Below are 9,069 nucleotides of genomic sequence, written 5' to 3' on the forward strand. Positions count from 1 at the left end.
AAAAAAATATCAAAATATCCGAGGAATAAAGTTTCATATGCCTATAGACCTCGGTTCACAAAGTCAAACTCCGACAAAGATAGTTCTATATTCTCATAACACCGAATTTTTGGTTGTGCGTTCCCACGTAAACAGTTACATATTACTTTAAGACCCAGAATTCCTTGAAAGCCTTATTATTTAAAAAAGATTGCTACTAAAAAGTAATCCTGACAACTCTAGTAAGAACTATACTTAATTGCATTGACGTATTCTTTTACTTACAAAGCTATAAATCAAATTAAACTAAGCGAAATTCAAATGCCCCTAGTGAAAGTACCAATTTTGCAGAAGTGACTTTATCGTCGGATGGGACGATATGATCATGGAATCTAAGGTAGGGATCCAGGTCAACTCCCAAAAAACGTATTGAGTCCATTCGACTGATAGGAATATCGAGTGCGTAGTCCGTAAGAATTCACCGCACGTTTAAAAACCATATAAAAACTCTTATCGCAGTTTAGCCTAAGCCCATTGGCGTCAAACCACTCAGAAAGGTTTTCCAACTAGCGGACGCCATTTCCGACAGCCTTTCACAACTATCAGCTTTAAAAATTAGACTAGTATCGTCTGCATATAAATATGAGGTTCCGCAGGATATATTATCGGGCAAATCGTTGATAAAAACTATAAACAATAGTGGTCCCAGAACAGAGCCTTGCGGAACACCTCGTCTAATAATGCATTCTTCAGATTTACTAGTCTCTATGTTTCCCAAATTATCTGTATATTTAAGTTCAACAAATTGCCTACGGTTATTGAGATATGAAGAAATTAGGCTCAAAACAGACCCTCGGATGCCGTAGTATTCAGTTTACTCAGCAGGATTTCGTGATCCACACAGTCAAATGCCTTACTTAAGTCGCAAAAATACCCGCACATTTTAATTCTTATTAAGGTTGTTCATGATTTCTGATACGAGTTCAGTTATCGCTGTGGTTGTGTCCCTATTTTTGCGAAAACCATATTGCTTTTCCGACAGATAGCCATTATCATTTAAATGTGTCTCTATACGATTCGCTAAGCATTTTTCAAATATTTTAGCAATGACAGACAGTAATGAAATCGACCTATAGTTGTTTATGTCTGCAGTACTACCCTTTTTATGCAGCGGGACTACCTTTGCGTGCTTGAGAATGTCAGGGAAAACTCCTACTTTAATGTGTTCATTAAAAATATGGCACAGCGGGATACAGAGAATATCTACATTTGATTTCAGAAGAGAAGTGTGAATATCATCCGGACCGCAAGAGTTACTATTTTTTAAATTCTTAACAATGTTAATAATTTCTTGCTCTAAAATGGGTTTCATGAACATGGATTTACTATTATTTAGTTGTTTATTTAAAAGAAGTTTTTTATAATTTAGGTCGCTTCTATCTGATTTTAGTTTCTCACCGACTTCAAGAAAATGCTTATTAAAGAGATTGGAAATCAACCCCGGATCGCTTATTATGTCATTACCATACCTTATATTCCATTTTACGGTTTTACGCTTAGATGTATTATTTCCCGTATTTTCTTTGACCAATTGCCACACTGCTTTTGACTTGCATTTCGCTCTTCTTAAGTATTTCTAATATGTAGCTTTTTTGCCGTTACAAGTGTTTTTTTAGAACGGATTGATATAATTTGAAGTAGTTCCCCAATTCAACATCAAATTTTTTCCTGAGATTAATAAACATTTTCCTTTTTGTCCTACAACTCTTTTTTATTCCTCTGGTTATCCATTTTTTGTTTTTACATTTAGTTTTATAGTTTTAATCGGAAAAAAATAATTAATTAGCTTATACATTACATCATAGAAGGATTCTAGTTGTTCGTCGTAAGTCTTTTCACTGAAAAGTTCTTGCCAATCTATTTTCATTAGCGCATTTCTAAATTGTTCATTGTTATTTTGGGAATACTGTCTTTTTTTTATAACTTGTCGCATGTTATTAGGACGATTTGATATTAATGAGATTATCTGAGCGTCATGATCAGAGAACGAACATGGTAGAACCGATGCTTTAGTGTAATTTTTGTTGTCAGTAAAGATATTATCTATTGTCGTTGTAGTTGTAAATGTACTTCTAGTAGGTTGAAAAATCGTAGGTTTTAAATTATGCTCCAGAAGAATTTGTAGCATTTTTTTTGTTTTCTGTGAGTTACTATCTGATATATTAATATTAAAATCGCCACATAGCACAATGTTCCCTTTTTTAAAGTTACATAAAAATCTGTCCAAATTATCAAGAAATGAATCAATTCTGGCTTGTGGGCATCTGTAAATAGTAATGATGTATAATAATTTACTTTTATCGAAGTTGATACGGATACCACTCATTTCACATATTTTTTCAATGTTATAGAGTGATAAATCTAGCGTTTTACAATTTTGCATGATTTCATTTTTAACAAACAAAAGCGTGCCTCCACCTCTACTCTCGCTGCGAGAAGTTTCAGCCGCAATGCTATATCCGGGTAAGTTAATCGATTTAAACTCATTGGGCTCCAACCAAGTCTCAGTAATTGCAATGACACTTGGGTTAGGGCTAACTTCACATTCCAGGTATGCTTCTAGACTAAGGAGTTTATTTCGTAACCTGTTAATGTTTAAATGCATAACAGCGACAAAATTGTCGCATTTGTTTTGATGCACTGTAGACCTATCACTAATCATAAAAAAGCAAGGCTGTTGTAGAAATTTTCGTTTACAATTTTAAGACTAGCGTTAATGCAAATTGCAACCTTGTATTTCCCCTTCATATATTTCATATATTATCAAAAGATTTAGTTTTATTAAACTGTACGCTTGGTCTGTTTGTTATAAAGTCACTTTTCAAAATGCTAACTTTCGGTTAGTAGAATGTTTTTATTGGCATAGTATTCCTTTAAACCCTTATTCGTTTAGTAACTATGTGAAAAGCAATATAGCGCAACATTTCCGTTGTGTTTTTGTTTGTGCACTAAAGCGTTTGTGACAAACGCACGTACGAGTATGACACAATGTTTGCCCTATTGATGAATACGGCAATGATCACGGTACAATCTTGTACCAAAAATGTGTGTATTAGGTTTCGAAAAGAGCTGCAATGTGAGTCTTCGATAAAATTTTGATGATTAAATTTATTAACAAGGATGCCATTTTCAGTTTAATATTATTTTTCATTAGACTCATGTTTTGGATATATACACAGAAATATTAAAAAATAAAAATACGATTCTGGCGCTGTTTGCTCACGGTTAACCTGACACGCTCCTCCTCGCTACGCTCATCGTTGCACCTAACTGTACCACTACCATGAGTTTACAGTGACCGTACTCGATAGCGACGGCGTAAATTATTTGTAGAGGCGCTGTACAATTCTCCATACAAATAATTTACGCCGTCGCTATCGAGTACGGTCACTGTAAACTCATGGTAGTGGTACTGGACTTTGTCACACATTAGATTTCTGTTGCTATACTTATTAAAAAAACTGTTATTTGTAATTCGTATTGCCAATTGAAAAAATGGTGTGCAACTCTTACTTACTTTAAGTAAAAAGTTGGCTTATGTATGAAAAGGGAACTGTTGCAGTGACGATTCGTTTAATAGTTGTTTCACCTAGTGAAAGATTTGACAAATCATAAGTTTTCCAAACTTTAGAGTCATTATGATATTCTGCTTTATAATAATTCGACCAAATGACACGTTGTTATATAAAAATTTGGTAATAGTTAGTTGTCAAATTGAATCATCGGCGAAACGTTGGTTGGCAAGTGATATTCGGCCAAAGGAATTTCTGCGAAAAGACAGAACACCGTTTGAAACTGAGCGTTTACTCATTGAATGAATGGGCTGACCATTTCTGCCGACAGCGCCCCTACTGGGCCATTTCTGAGCCCGTAATTGTACAAAGGCCGTGTGTATTTGTGTAATGTGTATTACTTTATGTAACTGATGTCGCCTACCTAGACTAGCTTACCGAAGTTCTTTGAACTTGGCTACTCAACCTTCATCTTAGATTAACATTAGCGCCAATTAAATATAACATTCGAAAATTATCTTTAACTAAACTAAACAACAATTAAAATAAAAAACCGGCCAAGAGCGTGTCGGACACGCCCAAAATAGGGTTCCGTAACCATTACGAAAAAAAATAAGTAATATTTTTCTAAGGATTTCGTATTTTATACGGAATCTTCCAACTTTAGGTATATTTTAGAAAGAAAGAAAGAAAGAAAATACATTTATTCACAACACAAGACAACAATAGTATTAAATACAAATAGACAACACGTAGAGAGAAGTATGTGTCATTGCGGTCGTGAATCGGACACTGGCTCAGCATAATGCTGAAGCGTTAATAATAAACACCCCAGCGCTGATTTTCAGCCAGCACCGTTGGTGACCCTCGGACCGCTACAAAGATATACTACACAGTTTTATTACTATACATAAGACTACATAAATAGATAATTTGTAAACTATGAAACATATTATTTATTTTATGGCTTTGAAAGACATTAACATTAGTACATAAACATAATTATTTATACCTTAGGCTGCTATTTACTGTTAAACTATTAATAATTCTTAAGCAAACTTAGCCGTTATCGTTTTCCTTGTAAGTTTGATATACTACCATCCTGAATTTCTTCAAATTTTTCCAATCACCGGTTTAGATTTTAGAGGGGGCGGGGGACGCCCGATTTTAATGAAAATTTGCACTTTATTTCGCAAACAAATCGCTGAATCGAAAAATAATGGTTTTAAAAGACCTATCCAACGATACCTCACATTATAGGGTTAGATGAGAAAAAAAAATCACCCCCACTTTACGTCTATGTGAGGTACACAAAAGATTTTTTTTTATTTTTTATTGTGCCATTTTGTCCGCATAGTTTATATATATATATATATATATATATATATATATATATATATATATATATATATCCGTGCAAAATAACAGCTTTCTGGCATTGATAGTCCATGAGCAAAGCCGCGGACGGACAGACAGACATGGCGAAACTATAAGAGTTCCGTTTTTGCCATTTTGGCTCCGGAACCCTAAAAACAATTAATATAAAAAAGAAAAATTTACTGACTGACACATCAACGTCCGATTAAGCTTATAGTCTTATAACTCATTTATCGTAATCGCAGCCAATTAGAAACGAATTATTTTCATAATTTAAAAAATAAAGACAGATAAATGTTCAACATATTGCTATTTTACGGAAAAAAATAATTGAGTGCATCTTCTTTATGTTTTAGTATATTTGCAAACTCAACCTATGCCTAAAACTTTTGTTTGCAACAGTTTTAGATATTCCAGACGTCCTATTAAGTCAAAATAAAATGTAAAGTTTTAAGAAGAAATCCAAGAACATTTCTTTGTTATAATTCAAATTATGCTACGTTTTTATTATTGCCATGTTTTTCAGGATCTGATCAGCTTCTCCTTGAGTTCCATGTCGATGTAGCCTCCGAAGACGTCATAACCGCGGTGCGTCAGGTTCGCGAAGATGCGTCCCTTCGTGAACGGGAACCGGGCGGGATGGCCGCAGACGGGATGGTCATGTGTACATGTGGTAATCGTCCTGCAAATTATTTTCAGTCGCAATGCCTGTAGTACATTGTACAGGGTTGGGCAGATTAAATGTCCTAGTTTTGTATCGGCATTTTACTTTCGCATTTATAATAGTAGTATGGATGATATATTAAATATATTAATTAATGACCCGGATAACTCACGTCTTAAATCGAGTTTAGCTCGACATGTTTCGGGCTAATCCGTAGCCCTTCGTCTTCGGAGCAACGCGACTCAGCGGCTGCTGCAACGCGCACTGCGCGCCGCCGCTCTGCTCGCGCGACAAAAGTCGAGCTAAACTCGATTTAGACGTGAGTTATCCGGGTCGTTATATTTAATATGAGTGAGTCTTAGGTAGTTTTCATGTTCAAAATTGCAAATCTTTACGGAGGGATATAAGTGGATGGTGAGGTGGTTCACGTAGATCGTCCCGCATATTCTCTTATAAATAGATAGAAATAAAAGAATAATCTCAGAATCAATTTAAAACGATCATGTCACATGTTTTAGAAAGTTACCCGTGGCCCCTGAGATTCCAAGTAAAGACAAAAGTTTAGTTTTAACAAAAAGTTTAAAAGGCAATTTAGACAACAGAAATTCGACCCTTTCCAAAAGGGCAAGCAATAAAATACAATAGACATATTCAACTTTAAGGAACAAGTGTAAACAAAGGCCTTAATGCAATCTTTCGTGGAATAGCAACAAATAATGACTTCCTTCTTGTCAAACGAGACGTGATAAATGACCGCAAGGCATAGTGACATAAAAAAATCAAAGATCAGAGAATTTAAGGGTGGGGCTACGCCAAAAAGTATACTTAACAGCCAATCAGAGAGACGACGAATGTCATCCGCAAATGGGATGAACAGATTACTCGCGGGAAAATTTTAAAATTTCAGAAAGCCGCCTACAGCACTGGAGGGGTGTGTTCCTAGACAAGAGAGTGGGGAAGGTCGCAGGAGGAGAGAAAGGGGATTCGGTCTAGAGAGCTCTCGAGGAACGGTGCTGGAGGAGAATTTGTACAGTGATATCTAATTGTGTTGTTCTACTTGTTCTTGATTTCCTAAAAATCAATCGTGCCAGCTAGGGTTTTGTTTTCAATCCTGAAAGTCTATAAAATAGCTAGGAGTGGTTAAGTCGAGGGTAACTGGAAGTTCGGTAAAGTACATATTTTATAAATATATTTTGTTTTAACAACACAATCGGCCAAGACTCGATATTTTCCTTTCAAGTCATTACCAATTCGAAAGATGAGTTCAAAGGAGACATTATGCCTGCGTGATAACAAGTCCAAAAGGACTTGTAAGGAATGTATATATATATATATGTATTGTGCATTGATTTTAATTACGATATTTATCATATGTGTGAAGTTATGGATCGGACGATATCGCCGTAGAATTACTGGCCGGGAGGCCATACAATTGAGACCTATTTAAGAGCTATAAATGGTCAGGACAATTAAGAGTAAGGTAAATAAGGGTACCTATGGCCTATCGTGTTTGAGTTTGTGGTATGGATGTAAAATGCTAAACTATAAAAGTACGTACATAGATACTTAATTTTGTGAAGTGATTATGGAACCTTGTGAAAGTCCTTGATTTGATCGTTAAAATTCCGAATTTTTTGGGATGTTTGTTAAAAGCCTTAGACGTGTTAACGTATTATTTTATGACATACTTTGGATAGATTCCTTAGTTGACTATTTAGATACCCAAACCTTGTCGTATTAACTAAGGAACGATTTAGATTTGACTATGCCAATAAAGACAATGGTCCATATTATTTTGTTATATGTAGAGTATGATTTATCTTTTCTTCCTTGTGTTATATTTGTTCTTTGTCTAAGTTCTTTATGCATGTGTGTGTGTGTACCCTAGTATAGAGACAGCCAGAAGGGTTTTTCATTTGGACATTCGTTTTCCTTCTACTTTAGCTTGGCTTAGGAACTGAATGTCTGGCCTGCCATTGTGTCGTATAAGACCAATGAAGGTTTAATTAATCGATCAGTTTCGTTTTGGTTTTTCATTTCTTCCAAGTGTTTTGGGTTTATTAATGATTTTAATAAAAATATATAATTACAATTTATTTTATTTGGTATTCCGTATATAAATTCCTTTTCCCTTCGGAATGAATTATAATGGAGGTCATAACTTATTTCTAGTAAAGTGATTTCACAGAGTAACCTTTTTGTTGAGACCCAAGGTAGTATTTACTTCGTGCCTAAGTAACATCCATTATTGAATTTTTCCCTAAACACACTCAATCATTATTCCGTTATGTCGAGGAGAGTTCTAACATTTTCTATTACGTCAGTGAGATTGAATCACGCTAATACACAAAATTCAAAGGGAATACAAGTGTGTTCACACCTGGTCATTAGTGAGAGAATAGGCCTCTCAAGGCAGACTTGAGTAAATGCTCGATACTATACCGATTGAGTGGTGGTTAACAAGAGTGTAATGCCTAACGAGATATTATTTGCTATTATTTGAGAGTCAAAGAGTTGAGTATATTAGAAGTCAGGCAGTAGCCGATATCTATCATGAACGTGAATTTCGAGTCTACGAAGTGTACGAGTGGACACGATAAGTATACAATTATTTCTTTTAATGATGCACTAACTAGACGTCTGAGTTTGGGACTAGTGTTTCAGTAGTATTAATTTTCCGATGTTTGGGCACTGGAAAGGTGGCGGAGAAAAAGAAGCCGGGAGACTTTTGATTATATAAATTTCAGTACATATCTCGATAACAGGCAGCGGCGGTTTTCTGGGCACACGCATACACGCCATGTCTTATGCAGCTGACCTCCGACCTTGGTTTGGCCAAACCAATATATCACATATTGAATAATAATTGAATAAACCATGGTACTTGGGGGAGGCTTATGCCTAAGAAAAGATCACACCTTACGAGGATGTGCAATTATAAACGCTTCTCAGCGAAAGGAGGTCAGAACTGCCCCCCGATAACTTGACTTTCAAGGCCATATACTGGCGTAGGGTTCCCCCGTGTCAGAGTGAGACCGGTTGTTCTGGTGAGATGTACAAATGCCTCACATAAAGTTTCATGACCATCTATCACAAAAGCGATCGCGTATCTTGAGTGCATATAAAATCATATAAAGGTAGTCTCACTACCTGAACAGTATCTTCATTGATTTCAATATTCTCACTACCTTGTTTGATAAAAACCCGTTTAACGTAATCCGGCTGAATGATTGATATTCCTGATTCTTTATTTATCCAGAAAGTGTACTGCGTAAATCACTGTGCAACTAAATAAAAATTACTGCTTTTACTGAAATGTACCCCAAACTCCGGGGAATGATCCTGAAAATTTCTAGGACACTTTCTATTTATAAATATATAAATAGACGATCACGTACGGCTGCGTACCATCACATGGATATAAGTAATTAATAAATTCTGCTTAATTGACGACGTTGGGGATATGCGTTGCTGTAC

This window comes from Choristoneura fumiferana, chromosome 23 (genome assembly GCF_025370935.1).
Source record: "Choristoneura fumiferana chromosome 23, NRCan_CFum_1, whole genome shotgun sequence".
NCBI classification, from domain to species: domain Eukaryota; kingdom Metazoa; phylum Arthropoda; class Insecta; order Lepidoptera; family Tortricidae; genus Choristoneura; species Choristoneura fumiferana.